Below are 14,415 nucleotides of genomic sequence, written 5' to 3' on the forward strand. Positions count from 1 at the left end.
GGCCTCAGAATCGGCGGGCGACAGATCCAAGCCAAGCTCCTGAGACTCCGATGATTATTTCATCAGTTCCAAGGCCACAGATGCAAGATCTGGGTGTTTTCCAAATGATGGGTCTCCTCGATGAGCACAGGTAGTCGGAGATTCGGCTCTGGACGTGGGAAAGACTATTCCTATTTTTTGCACGACCTCGGCCTTCCTGTCTGATGGAGCTGCCAGAGCTGTGTGTCTGTGGGAGTCGAGGCCACTGCCCACTTTCCTTCCCCAACAAGGTCCAGTGGGGAGAGACCAGCAGGATTCTCTTCTCGTCCCCTCCTCCTCTCCACCCGCTTGCATTCCTGGGGACTGGAAGGGTCCTCTCTGTCTTTCAAGGGAGAAATCGCTGGAGCCTTCTTACTCCCTGCCTCCAGCTTGGTCCCCAGACCCGGGCTTTCTTTATAGGAGGAAGGAAGAGTGGTGCAGTGAGATCGGGAAGGGGCTTCCGAGCAGGGAAGAGCACGGATACGGTGGGCTCCCATCACCATGCCCTCTGACCAAACGTGTCTCAAGTGCAGGTGTCTAGGCCCGGCACCTGGGTGATAACAGATGCTCATCCTGCTTGCGAGGAGATCTTGGGTTCGAGGAAGAGCAGAGTGAGGACGTGAGTGAACATGGTTTTCATCAAGTATTGCAGATGCCGTCAAAGAAGGATGTGCGGGATCAAGTGGGGGCGGGGATGGGAGAGGAGACAGAGGAGGAAGCGTCAGCTTTGTCCAGGGGAGGGGTTATCAAGAGACACTGCCTGGAGAAGGTGGCGCTTGGTCCTTGAGCAGAAGCGGCAACATCTTTGATGATGGTTCGTTTCTCCCGAAGCATAGCCGTGTTGGTTCTGTGGCTCAGTGCGACCAAGGGTTGAGTGGCCCCGGGGAGGCTGGCCTGCAAGCCCGAGGACTCCTCGTATCACTTCTGTGGGACGAGGCGTTGTATGTTTTAAACGACTCGTAAACCATCTGTAGAACTCAGAGCCTTCGTTAGAGGCATACGGCGGCGGGCGATGTGCAGGAAGAGACCACGTGGTATAAAATTGTGAAACCGCGACGCAGTCCACACTGGATGCTTTGAGGTCTCGACAAGTGCTTTCCTGTTTGGGACCCACGTTTGTCCTCCAGCTAGCTGCAGTTTGCTTGGCACAAGCAACGGATGAAAGAGCGTACCGGGGTGGAGATTTTGTAACCCAGGAGAGATGCGAGAAGGGAAAGCTCCCCATGGCCTGCTTGTGGGTTTGTTTCTACTCCCTCTGGTGGCTGATTCACATCTGCGTGGGAAGCAGCCACACCCTGTCTTCTTCAAGAAGCCCAGAGCCCTGGGATCTTGACCATATTCGCATGACCAGATGTACAAAGGTTCAGCATCTTGTTTTGGTTTGGGTTTTAACTAGCTGTTGGTTTTGGTGTTTGGAAACTCATGATTTACATTCACATACCTTATTCTTCTACTGACCCCTACCTTACAGCTTTTTCTTGCTCACATTCCCTTCTCCCTCATAATGTTGACTTGTGTGCGACCTGTCTTATCCTATGTGACGTCTCTGTGCATGAGGACCCTTCAGCTTTAGCTCCCTTTGCAAATGGATGCCTTCTCTTGGCGTTTCCCCAGTTTATGTTTAATAGAGAGGGAATATGGTCTGCCAGGCTTATCTTTCAGAGCCAGGCCACTTTAAGGTCCGGGACCTACCGCTGGCCGTGGGCAGGCTGGTCTTTCCATCAGTCAAAGGCATGGCAACCACCATAATTAGAGTATATAGTACTCGCCTACAGGGGAACTTAGAGCTCCTCTGGGTAATCATATGGGAGAATTGGCACCCCTGAGAGCTGATGAGACTTACCTAATATTGCACGTGTAACCAAGGAGTGGTGGTGGTAGGATGAGACTCACATTCTGCTACAGCCTACTGGTGGCATCTTTACACTAACCTGTGGCATCTCCCGTGTTAGTTTGTGTGGTAGGCATGTTCCCATGCACGGATGTCTTCTTACTCACCTCATGTGCTTGCAGCTTGGGGGCAGACAGTCTTCCCATTTCTGCCTCCTTCCTCTTCCCCACCTCCTGCTAAGACATCTAATATGGGACCCATACCAGCGGCAGAATGCTGCTGAAGGCAAAGGTAGTTAAAGTTAGCTCCTTCTAATAGCATTCGAATCTATTAGAACTCATGGCTGGTCTATGTGCCAATGATTTCAAAGTCACTAAGTTTGAACTAAAATTGACAGTGAAGTGTCTTGCTTGCCAAGTAAGATTCACTCAGAAAAGGAGAATTATGCAGTCAACTTCAAATGAAGACACTTGACAAATGAACCACATTCCAGGTTGGCCTCACCAAGTTGGTGAGGCCAACTTGGAATGTAGGTAAGTTGTCAGTTGAAATATTTCTCTTTGGCTGAAGATGTTAGGGCACCATTTTTGAGTCCTCCAAATTTAGGACTTCAGGTAGATACTTTCAAGATGTCGGGCTTGAATTTAGATTTAAAAGTCTACACTACTGGGGTGCCTGGGCGGCCCAGTTGGTTAAGCTTCTGGCTCTTGATTTCAGCTCAGGTCATGATCTCACAGTTTGTGGGATTGAGCCCCACGTCGGGCTCTGCACTGACAGCGTGGGGCCTGCTTGGGACTCTCTCTCCCCCCCCTTCCCCTCCCCCACTCATGCTCCCTCTTTCTCTCCCAAAGTAAGTAAATAAACATTAAAAAAAAAAAAGTCTACACTACTTATGGCTTTTCCAAGACTTGCTTACTGGAAAAGAAACTCTTTTTTTTTTTTTTTTTTAATTTTTTTTTTTCAACGTTTTTTTATTTATTTCTGGGACAGAGAGAGACAGAGCATGAACGGGGGAGGGGCAGAGAGAGAGGGAGACACAGAATCGGAAACAGGCTCCAGGCTCCGAGCCATCAGCCCAGAGCCTGACGCGGGGCTCGAACTCACGGACCGCGAGATCGTGACCTGGCTGAAGTCGGAGGCTTAACCGACTGCGCCACCCAGGCGCCCCTGGAAAAGAAACTCTTAAGAAAATCCTGCTATCACAGTCACATTGCCAAATTCATTCATACTGCTGGAAGGCTGTGGTTAGTGCAACAGGATTTTTAAATAGGAGAATGAAGCCACCGTCACGTTCACTTGGGTTTAGAAGGTTACCATGCCTCAGTGAAACACCCGTACAGTCATTTGTTCATTTATTATTTGCTGAAAAGAAAAGCTCTATGCTGGGGACAGCACAGAAGGGTGTGTGACACTGTTGCCTACAAGGAACATACAGTCTAGGTAGGAATACAGACAAGGAAAGGGAATTATGATGCCAGATCTGAGGAGCTTAGACATACGTGTATATCAATGACAAAGGAAGCCATGCTCAGTTGTCTGGCTCCTCTGTGGTATGACGGACTTGGTTGTAATCCCATCAACCCTCTGATAACACTGTCCAGATGTCATAACCTCATAAGCAGATGCCCCTCATTCTGTATGTCAATTTCCCTTGCACGGACATTTCAGTAATTACGTTATATTTTGTTAAGCCTCATCTCTTGAGATCTGCAAAAAGTAAGGAATCCTCTTGGGTAAGAGGGATGTTCTTTTCTGAAACCTGAGGTCATTCCCAGAGCAGATATCCCAAGGGGGGTGAGCCCTCAGACTGGGACTCAGGACTCCTGGAGGAGCCTCAGACAGAAAGTTCAGCCTCTCCTTTGCCTTAAGCTTGGAAGCATCCGGACGTCTGAGGTATGATGCTAGGAGATAGGATTTAGAAGTCATAAAAAAGCAAGAAATCCCAGAAAAGAGGGCTCCAGAAAGATTTCTTCTTCTTCCTGGATCCTCCACAGTTAGGAAAAGACCAGTGAGCCTCTGAGAGCAGTGTATGCTTTGCAGGCCAGATTGTGAGGCGTCATGGTACCCTGTCTTTAAACCTCTTGAGCTTATCCCAGGCTGGTCAGGAAGCACCTGCAGCAGATTTCCCTGGGACACTGGATAAGCCTGCAGATCCCTGGGCTCCACTTCAGCTCTGTGCCTCTGAACCTGAATGGGGAAGGAGGCGGAGTTTGCATTTTGGTAAGGCCCCTCAGTTTGAGATCCTCAGGTCTTGTTGTCAGTGAGGTCTTTTGTAAAGGTCTAAGAATCGGTTTAAGGGGCACCTGGGTGGCTCAGTCAGCTAAGTGTCTGACTTCAGCTCAGGTCATGAGCTCACGGTTCGTGGGGTCGAGCCCCGCGTCAGGCTGTCGGTGCATCGGGCTGTCTGCTGTCAGCACAGAGCCCACTTCGGATCCTGTGTCTCCCTCTCTCCCTGCCCCTCCCCTGCTTGTACTCTGTCTCTGTCTCTCTCTCTCTGTTTCAAATAAACATCTAAAAAATTTTTAAATAAAATTTAAAAAGAATTGATTTAATATGGTCCAACTTTTCCTGCTCATCAAGAAATGTGTCTTCCAGTATCGTACTTGAAGATGCTACGTTTTAGAATCACCTAGATTTGTACTTTATCACCTAGACTCTGGCATTCCTTTACAACATCTCCCTTCTCAGAATGTCCCTCTATCATTCAGTTGTTCTAGATCAGGGGTTGATGAACGTTTCCTGTGAAGGACCAGATGGTGAATATTTTCCACATTGTGGGCTATACAGTCTCTGCCCCAACTACTTAACTCTTCGATTGTAACACAGAAGAAGCCATAGGCAGTACTTAAACAAATAGTGTTCCAGTAAAAATTTATTTACAGAAACAAGAAACTGGTAGGATTTGGGCCATGGCCATAGTTTGTGGGCTTCTACTCTAAACCAGTAGGCAATTAAATATGTAGCTCCTTATAGCATCTCCTTGAATTACCTCAGTGGTTCTCAAACTGAAATGTACAGCAAACCGCCTCCGCCCCTGGAGCGTTTGTCAAAATAGATTGATAAGCCCACCCCCAGAATTTCTGACTCAGCAGAATTGGAGTAAGGCCAAAGAAATTGCGTTTCTAACAAGTTTCCGGGTTGAGTCTTGTCCAGGGACCACACTTTGAGAACCAATGCCTTAAGTAAAAGGGAAGAGGTCATAGAAGGGATTTATGTGCGAATTAGGAGTCTCGGTTCTGTAGCCATGAAGCCAAGAACACGGGTTCAGCCCTCCCGAGGTCCTCCCAGGGACTGGAAGGATGCCTACCGCTCTAGGAATTAAGTTCTGATAGGACTTACTCACCCTTACCATCATGGGGCTCTTTGTTCTCTAGGTTTCTGTTCTTGCTAGAGTGGTTATCTAAAACTCAAATATGGGGCGCCTGGGTGGCTCAGTCGGTTGAGCGTCCGACTTCAGCCAGGTCACGATCTCGCGGTCCGTGAGTTCGAGCCCCGCGTCAGGCTCTGGGCTGATGGCTCAGAGCCTGGAGCCTGTTTCAGATTCTGTGTCTCCCTCTCTCTGACCCTCCCCCGTTCATGCTCTGTCTCTCTCTGTCTCAAAAATAAATAAACGTTAAAAAAAATTAAAAAAAAAACTCAAATATGATCAAGCCACATGTATTTTTATACATGTTCTTAGATAAAATCCAAACTTCTTAACCTCACAGAGCCTTTATGACCTTCCTACCCCCTCCATCACTCTACCCACATCGGTCGTTTGCCATCTTCTGTCGGTCCACAATAAAGACTCTGGCTTTTCCCTCCACCACATTCTGTACGCTGTTGTGTATCCCTTGTGCAAGTGGCCATATGCCCTGTTGACGGTGAGCTTTATGAGACTGAGACTATGGTTTTTGTTTTGTTTTGTTTTGTTTTGTTTTGTTTTGTTTTGTTTTGTTTTGATCTCCAGTGTCTGACCCAGTCAGTGTTCAGGAAATATTGGGCGAGTGAATAAATAAGTGTTTTCTTCCTCAGATTTGCTACCAGACACAAGACAAGAGGTGAACTCAGGGTCATAGTGAAGGCCTTTAAAAAGGACCCTAAAAGCCTCTTTGGGGTTGATGGCCCAGGAATCTTCATGGTAACTATACTTCAGAGTGGGGCAGGGGGGTGGGGGAGACCACAGTGAGATACCATGCCACATCTACTAGGAGGGCTTTAAATTAAAAAGACAGATAATAACGAGTGTTGACAAGGATATAGAGAAATCACGACCCTCGTGCATGGCTGGTATGCAGTCACTTTGGAAAAATTATGTAGTCACTTTGGAAAACAGTTTGAGAGTTCCTCAAAAAGGTAGAGACAGAGTTACCATATGAGCCAGCCATTCCCGTCCTAGGTATGTGCTCGAGTCATGGACACGTGCTCCCCCAAAAGTTGTACACAAATGTGCACAGCAGCATTAGTCAGAATAGCCAAAAAGGGAAACAGCCCAGAGGTTCATCAGCTGATGAATGGATGAGCAAAATGAGGTCTGTCCATACAATGGAATATTATTATGCCAGAAAAAGGAACGATGCCTGCTACAACATAGATGACCTTTAAAAACATTATGCTGAGTGAAAGGAACCAGTCACAAAAGGCCACATGTTGTGGGGGGATGTGTGAAATAGGTGAAGGGATAAAGAAAGAAAAAAAAAAGGCTACATGTTGTGTGGTTTCATTTATATGAAATGTCCAAGATCGTCAAGTCTATAGCGACAGGAGGATTAGTGGCAGCCAGAGGCTGGGGGCGAGGGGTTAGGGGAGGCAGCGGGGAGGGACTGCTTCTTTCCAGAGTGATGAAAGTGTTCTAAAATCAGATAATGGTGGTAGTTACAAAACTGTAAATATGTAATGATACGTAAATTATATTTCAATAAAGTTGTTTAAAAAATTTTTAATGTTTATTTATTTTTTGAGAGAGACAGAGACAGAGCATGAGTGGGGGAGGGGCAGAGAGCAAGGGAGACACAGAATCCGAAGCGGACTCCAGGCCCCGAGCTGTCAGCACAGAGCCCGACGCGGGGCCCAAACCCACCAACCGTGAGATTGTGACCTGAGCCAAAGTCGGACGCTCAACTGACTGAGCCACCCAGGTGCTTCTCAGTAAAGTTCTGTCATAAAGTGGAGAGGAAACCGCTCAGATTAGTCCCCAGAAAGAGTTGATTCCACATTCAGAACGTGGTCCCACATCCACAGTGTTACCCTCTGGCAACAAAGTGCATCATTGAAACAACTTGTCTAACAATAGAAGGCACACTGTATTTATATCCTCACACAGCTTGGAACACAGTAAGTTGTAATTGAAAGGTTTTGATTTATTTGTCTAGGATAGAGAAATAGAGAAATCCCTATTTTTTCCCCATCAAAAATACTCAATATCTTGGGTATCTAGCACGACTTCATATGCCCCTTAACTCAGTCCACTCTTGTCGATGAAAATGGTAAAATCTCCCAAAATGCTAAATTGTTTTTGTTGAAAAACAAAGCAAAGCATAGTCTAAATTCATTTAGGACATCCATTGAAAGAGGCTTGCATTGTTTACAGATTTGCATCTGTTTTGCATACAAAGAGCTTTTATACCAAGGCCAACAGTTTCTGATTTCTTTCTTTACCACGGAACCTTTCCTGAATTCATGGCCCTGGGAAAACATGGTTTAGTGAATAAATGTAGACCAGCAAGTTCCCTTTATTTTTGTTGATGTCATGTGATGCTGAGGTTCCCATCAACTGTTTCCCCATCAGTGATATTACAGACTAATTTCTATCACTTCTCTAAAGTAAATAAGGAATGGCTCGTGATGAAAAACACTTTACAGAAATAACACAAGCGATTCAGAAGAAAGAACAACATGGCCATGTATGGATACAAGCATGAAAACATTCATATTTGGGGGAGGATTAAAGGCTCAATAGAATGGAAAAGAAAAGATATAGCAATGTCAATCTCATGTCTGCCTCTGAATCTGAAAAGAGATGCTAGTATAGAAGACGTATAAATTGCTCGGTTGGTTTGCATCACACGTGGCCTCAATGGACTGGCAAAACCAAACGAGAGCCCATAGCTGGACTGGGGTTTATCAATGGCTTTGGATCACTTTGCTGTTTTCTAGCTTAATCTCCAGCCCCAGGAGACAGGGGCTGTTTCTCTGAGAAGTCTTCCCTCTCTCGAGCAAAAGTTGTCTTTTTCTGTAATTCTACCATCAAAAACTAGTATCTTGAAGCCTTTAAGGGTTTTTCCACTTACCAGAGGCCCCTCTTCAAGCACGGATTTCCCCCGACAGCCTTGGTCAGCAGCCAGTCTTGTGCCGCAAAAGTTGGAGCACGGAAAATACAAAAGCACAAAAGCACAAAGGTTGGATCCCGGTTGGTTTTTCCCGAGGCAGCACTTTCCTCTCAGACTTCCAGGCTACCCCGCGATCCCTTGAATGTGCAACTCCTTGACAGTCCCAGTCCGTGGTGAAAGGGAGTAATTTCTGGAGAAAACCATCTCGCTGGACTCTCCTCAGTCAGACAGTTGTCACAAGTGATAGATGTGACCTGAGTGCTCTGTGGTCTGTGTAGTGTGAAAATGAAGACTCTAACTGTGCTCAGGTGACTCTGGCTTAAGATTCCACCATTGAAGCCAACGAAATAATTAAGAGTGGCATCTTTGTAAATTTAATTAACAAGTTATTAAGCAATAATTGGCATTTTAAAAGGCCATTTTAGAGGTGATTAAAAGCCATATAGTCAGGCTTTTTATAAACCTCTCTATCTCGTGCCAAATGAACAGCAACTTAAACAAAAGTCTCTTATAAGCCTTAAGATTTTATGATTCTTTCTTCTCCAGTCTCTCTTGCTGTATTTCTGTCTCTCAGCCTCAATTTATCCCCTATCTGCACCTTTTCTGCATCTTTTCTTTTTTTCTGGAGACTTCTTTGGGCATAACTCTTTTCTTACTTTCTTCTCCAGCTGTTCTTCTAGCTTGCCTTCCCTCTCTGCTGCTTCTTTCTTTCCTCTACTCACTCTGCTTTCAACCTAAGTAATGTAATATGAAGCAAGTATATTTAGAAATAGTTGTTGAATGAAGTCTTTTTTCCCCTTAACTTTTGTTTCAGATATTGTACATTTTAGTTCTAGAATTTTTATTTGGTTCTTTTCATAGTTTCTATGCTAAGATTTTCTATCTTTTCCTTTATTGCAAGCGTATTTTCCTTGAAGTTATTGAGCATAGTTACACTAGCTAGTTTAAAATCCTTGCTTGCCAATTCTAACATCTGAGTTGTCTTAAGGTTAATCTTCATTGATTCTCTTTTCTCTTGAAAATGAGCCACATTTTACTGTTTCTACTACATATGTCAAGTAATTTTGGATTGTGTCCTGGACATTGTGAATGTTATGGGGACTCTGGATTCTGTTATATTCCTCAAAAGAGTCCTTCTCTTTCTAAGTAAGCAACCACATTGGTTGGACTCAGACTGCAAGCTCTGTCTCTTAGGTCGTAGCTCAAATCTCAATATAATTATTTTGTCCCTAGCTGGGACAATTTGTCTCTCCCCTGTGCATGTGGTTCCGCTAAGGATTTACACAGAATTTATTAGAGTTCCTCTTCTCTGGGTCACTCCTTTCTAGGCACATTATAGTAGCTGTGGGTATGAGTTGCCCCAAATATTTTGGTCTGGAAAGACTAGACTTTTCTATAGGAGTTTTAGCAGCGGTGTTGCTTGTTACGGTGTTGCCTATAACCTAACCTCCGACTAAAAGCTAGAAAAAGGAGAAGCTCATCCCATGTGTTTTTCTGCCTCCCAAGGCTGATGCCCCTGCAGGATCTGCTTATTTTTGCTCACCCTCCAGGGCCTCCGGGTAGATCCTTTTTGTGTTTTGTCCAGAGTTTATAGCTGTTACCTATGGGAGGATGAGTCTAGTAGGAGCTTACTCACTCACACTGGGAACAGAACCACCCTTTCTTGATTTTTGAAATTATACGAGTTCAACCTTTCCTGTGTCTTTCTCCAAAAGAATTCTAATTTACATTGCAGGTCAGAGTCTTTGATTGATTTTTTTTGGGGGGGGGGGTTCAATGACCTTCAACTGAGAGACAGTTCTATAGCCCAATCACAGGGAAAGATGTCACATCAAGCCTCATTTCAATTTATTCAACAAAATTTATTGTCCTCCTCTTATGAGAAAAACCCTAGGTTGCCTGTTGGGACCATCCTTGAATTTTGTGGGAGGAGGGCAAAACAGACTATTGCGAAGGTTATATGGCTAAGAGGAAATAAGATCTTCTTACCTCTGAGAAGCACCGATTCTGTAGTAGGTAATCATTTTACAAATGCTCTCTTGTTTAACCCTCATAACTCTGCCGGGTGGATATTATTGTTCACTTTTTATAGATGAGAGAAGTGAAGCTCAAAGGCTGCACAGCTGGTAATTTTCATAGGCTTTTAATAAAAAAAAATGAGTCAATGCTAAAAAAATAGGTTAGTCATCATACCGTGTTCTCAAAAATAATATTAATGATGATAATAAAAATAACAATATCTAAGTGCCGCTTTTCCGCTTAGGAAAAAGGGATTGTGACTCAGTATGGCCCCTGACTTTTGACTGACAAGGTTCTATAAATGCTAAGTATAGTTTTCTATTAAGATTGAAACCTATGAGAAAAAAGCCGTGGGCTGACCCATCTTCAAAGTGTCCATTTAAGATTATTTTCTGTCAGCCAGGTGGCTAATGGGCTGTGTTAGACAATGGATAGATATTGTATTCTGTGTGAAACCATAGAATTGGAGAAAAAAGAGCAATTCCACATTTATTTGGCTTGTCTACTGCCCGGGAGCCCAAGCTGCAGAGAACATTTATTTCATTTTAACAAATGGATGGCACCTCCCTGTTTTAGGCTGGAAGGAAACCTGTGCTCTGGCCTCAGTGTGAACAGGGGCATTGGTGATAGAATATCCAGTGTGAGTCATTGTCCCCACACTGGGCAAAAATAGTTAAAGCATTCTGGGGCAATTCTCAGGGAAAATGTTCAGTTAATGGTAGGTTTATCTAACACTGGATTTAAAAAAAAAAATATTGACGGCTTCATGTTTTACAAAGGGAACTTGCAGACAACAGAAAGTGAGCTCCTGTTGAATTGAATAATGACTCTGCTAAGAGATGAGAACACAAGAAGAGGTGTTTAAAGCACGGTTGGAAGAAGGAAGTGATAAGCCTGACTTAGACAACAGACAGCGGCTTCAGCCTGGGCAGTTGGGGAGACTGGGGGAAACAGTGGTTTTCAAGCCCCAACCCACTCTGTCATGGAAGCACTGTGGCCTGTAGGGTGGCCTTTCTCCTCCCAATCCTCCCGCCCATTTTGTGGTTAGTCATGTGACCCTGGGGGCGTCATTTTGCCCCTCTGAGCGTGGGTTTCCTCGCCAGGACCGCACGGTGATTGGATCGTGTTATCTTGTAGGTCCCTTCTGGCATCAACTTGTAAATATCCAAGACTCTAACTCCACTTCCTCACCCAGATCTTTCCCCACGTCGTTATCCAAGAGCCGAGAATTTCACGTGTGGGACGGCAAAATGACATCAGAGTAGATGAGTCGCTTGAAACTTTTGAATTAGAAATGGAAACAAGCCAAAATAAAAGCTCCCCGGAACTAGCCAATAGATGGCAGGTGACAAATGAATAGACTTTGGACTACTCTCTGACTGTAAACTTTCCTCCGCTTTTATGTGAAACTACCAGTTCACTTTAAATATCTACAATGAGTTCTGACAGAGAAGAGCAGGCAGCTCACATAATGAAGGTCAGCAACTCATGCCCAAATCCTACTGCTTTAGAATGGGCTCAAAGACAGCCTCAGATGCACGAAGAGGAGCAAGCACATTTGTCACACCCATGACCCTGTCAGTAGCAGGCTGGGCCAGTGGTGGACATGGCTGGAATCCAAAGGTCAAATAGACCCAGAGGGAAGGACACACGATTTGGGGAGGTCCCAGTGTGACCTTGATGGAATAGATGGAATAAGCAGCTGAGATCATGGATTGCTTTTGAACCCTTTGAGCTTTGAGATGCTTTGGAGGTAAAGGAACCAGAAGTACCAGAGAAAAGAGACAAGGGTGTTTGTTTGTTTCCTGAGGAGATGGTATTTCTCAGAATATTTCTAGAAGCCAGAATATTTCTGGAATATTTCTGTCTCCATTTTTTTTTTTCTTTTGGTTTTCGAGGGGGGTAGACGAGGCCTCCCTCTAGCCACAGTGAGGGAGTGGATGGGTCAAAACCCACTGACCGAAAGATACTAAACAGACGTGAAAGAAGAAGGAAAAAGAGAAGAGAGGGAGGAGAAAGAAGAAGGCAAAGGGAGTGAACCTAGTGGCAGAGCACCTCTGGGTTTCCAAAGAGGGCAGCAAAGCCTCGCAGCGACATCACCGGTCGGATCATGAATTACTGGCAGCTGCGTTCTCTACAGGACAGGCCTGTCTTTGGTTCTCCCCAAAGCAGACCTTGAGACGAGGACTTGGCTGCAGACGCCACGTAGCTCAAGTGAGGGTTGGGAAAAGCAAGACAGGAAAAAGAGGGCAATAAAAGATACGTAATGAGTGGCTAATCCCTGTGGGCAACTGGAGTCCAAACCCCTAGGAACACTCTGAGAAACTACCTGTATTCGTTTCCTAGGGCTGCTGTCACAAATCACCATAGACTTGGTGGGTTAAAACAACGCAGATGTGTTCTCTCACAGTTCTGGAAGCCAGAAGTCTGAAGTCAACGTGTCAGCAAGATGGGTTCCTTCTGGAGTCTCTGAGGGCAGATGCGTGCCGCGACTCCCTCCTGGCTTCTGGTGGTCGCTGGTAATCCGTGGCTTGTAGATTCATCACTTGGCCTCTGACTTCGTGTCACCTTCTCCCCTCCCTTGCCTTCTCTTCTTTTACAAGACCCTTGTCATGGGAGTTAAGACCCATCCTCATCTAGGATGGTCTCATTCCAGAATTCGTAAGTTAATCTCCAAAGACCTCCATCTCCAAAGACCCTTTTTCTAAATAAGGTCATACTCACAGGTTGTAGTTGAACATATCTCGGGGGGGAGGGCACCATTAAACCCACTACAGTACCCCTTTAGAATTGCCGCACCATTCAACTTACTCTGATCCCCTATTGGTTTTAAAGATTGCCCCATCGAGGGTATCAAATCTCCGGCCCTTCTGGGTTGTCCTTGCTTGGGGCCCAGTAAGCGCCTTTGATGCTGGTGAAATCCCCAAGACAGAGAGGCAGAGAGATTGCAGGTGCTGGAGGTGGCAGGCAGTCAGAGCATGTGCGCTGGGAACTTAGAAGTGGCCCGGGAGGATGTGAGTAGGGCCAGGAGTCATTAACTGCTACAAGGCATAACGGAATAAAGGCCGTGCAGGAGGTGACCGACAGGCAGGTTGGTGGGGATGGGTGAGGACGGTGTGAGAAGGCTGGGCAAGGCTGGAGAGGGCACAAAGAGATGAAGGGACGAGCACCGTGGCACGACTCTGCAGACTTAAGCATGCAGTCTTAGGAGTCACTCAGAAGCACTAGGCCCACAGGAAGTGGAGAAATGTTTACCATTAGCGGAAATGATCAGCTACGCTGGAAAAGCCATCCAAAGGCCCAGGCAAGTGTACATTGGGCAATGAAGCCTTGTCCTACTTCAAGAACGTTTGAGGTGGGTCTCAGCAAGGACTGCAGAAGTTAGTTAAATCCTCAGGGGTTGGGAGGGTATTTCCTACGTGTCAGTCATCGGTGAAGACCCCAACTATCTAAGGGCACAGAGGCAGATTCTATCCCTGGGGAAGATCAGGGGATAGCAAAAGGCTGACGGGGTAGTTAGGGCCCAAATAGATGACCTTGGATTTGGTGGAGCCCTGTTCCAAGGGAAGGGAGAGGGAACAAGAAAATAGCTGACCAAAAACAAAGGCGGAGTCCTGGGCAAGATTCCAGTCCTGCTGGCCAAGTCAAGTGCCCGGAAGGGAAAGGAAGAGTCAGCAGAACAGCCCAGAGGCTTTACAGGGCCTTGAGCTAATCTGGACACCAGGTCTGGTCAGCATCACAAGCAGGTCAGGAAGGGTTGGTTGGTCCTTAATATGACAGGCTGCCAAGTCCCACTGGAATGGAAGGCAGGCACTGCTGAGATATTTCCAGCTTCTATCAGGGCCTTTGCTGGTGGGCCTGATAGGGGAAGCTGTAGAAAGAAGAGGAAGGTGGTATTTGAGGCAGCCATGGTCCAGAGCTATCCAGACTAAATAGGATTTAGTGTTTCTGGTTTAAATTTTGTCTGTGTTGTTCATAGAGGAACATTGCTTCTTTTTTGCTTCCAAGTTCCAACGTAAGGATCCTAAACATGCAGTGTTGGCAAATGGAGGCAATGCTAACTGCCGTAAGATACGAACCTCAACATTTGTAATACTCAGACACGGTAGAAACTCATTTCTAGCTCACTTGAAGCCTGAAATAGTTATCCCTGATTGATGGGAGGGTTCCTTCTAAAGGGATTCGGAAACCCAGGTTCCTTCCATCTCATGGCTCTGCCATTTTCACCCATGGCTTCCA

The sequence above is a fragment of the Felis catus genome, chromosome X (assembly GCF_018350175.1).
Source record: "Felis catus isolate Fca126 chromosome X, F.catus_Fca126_mat1.0, whole genome shotgun sequence".
Taxonomy (NCBI): domain Eukaryota; kingdom Metazoa; phylum Chordata; class Mammalia; order Carnivora; family Felidae; genus Felis; species Felis catus.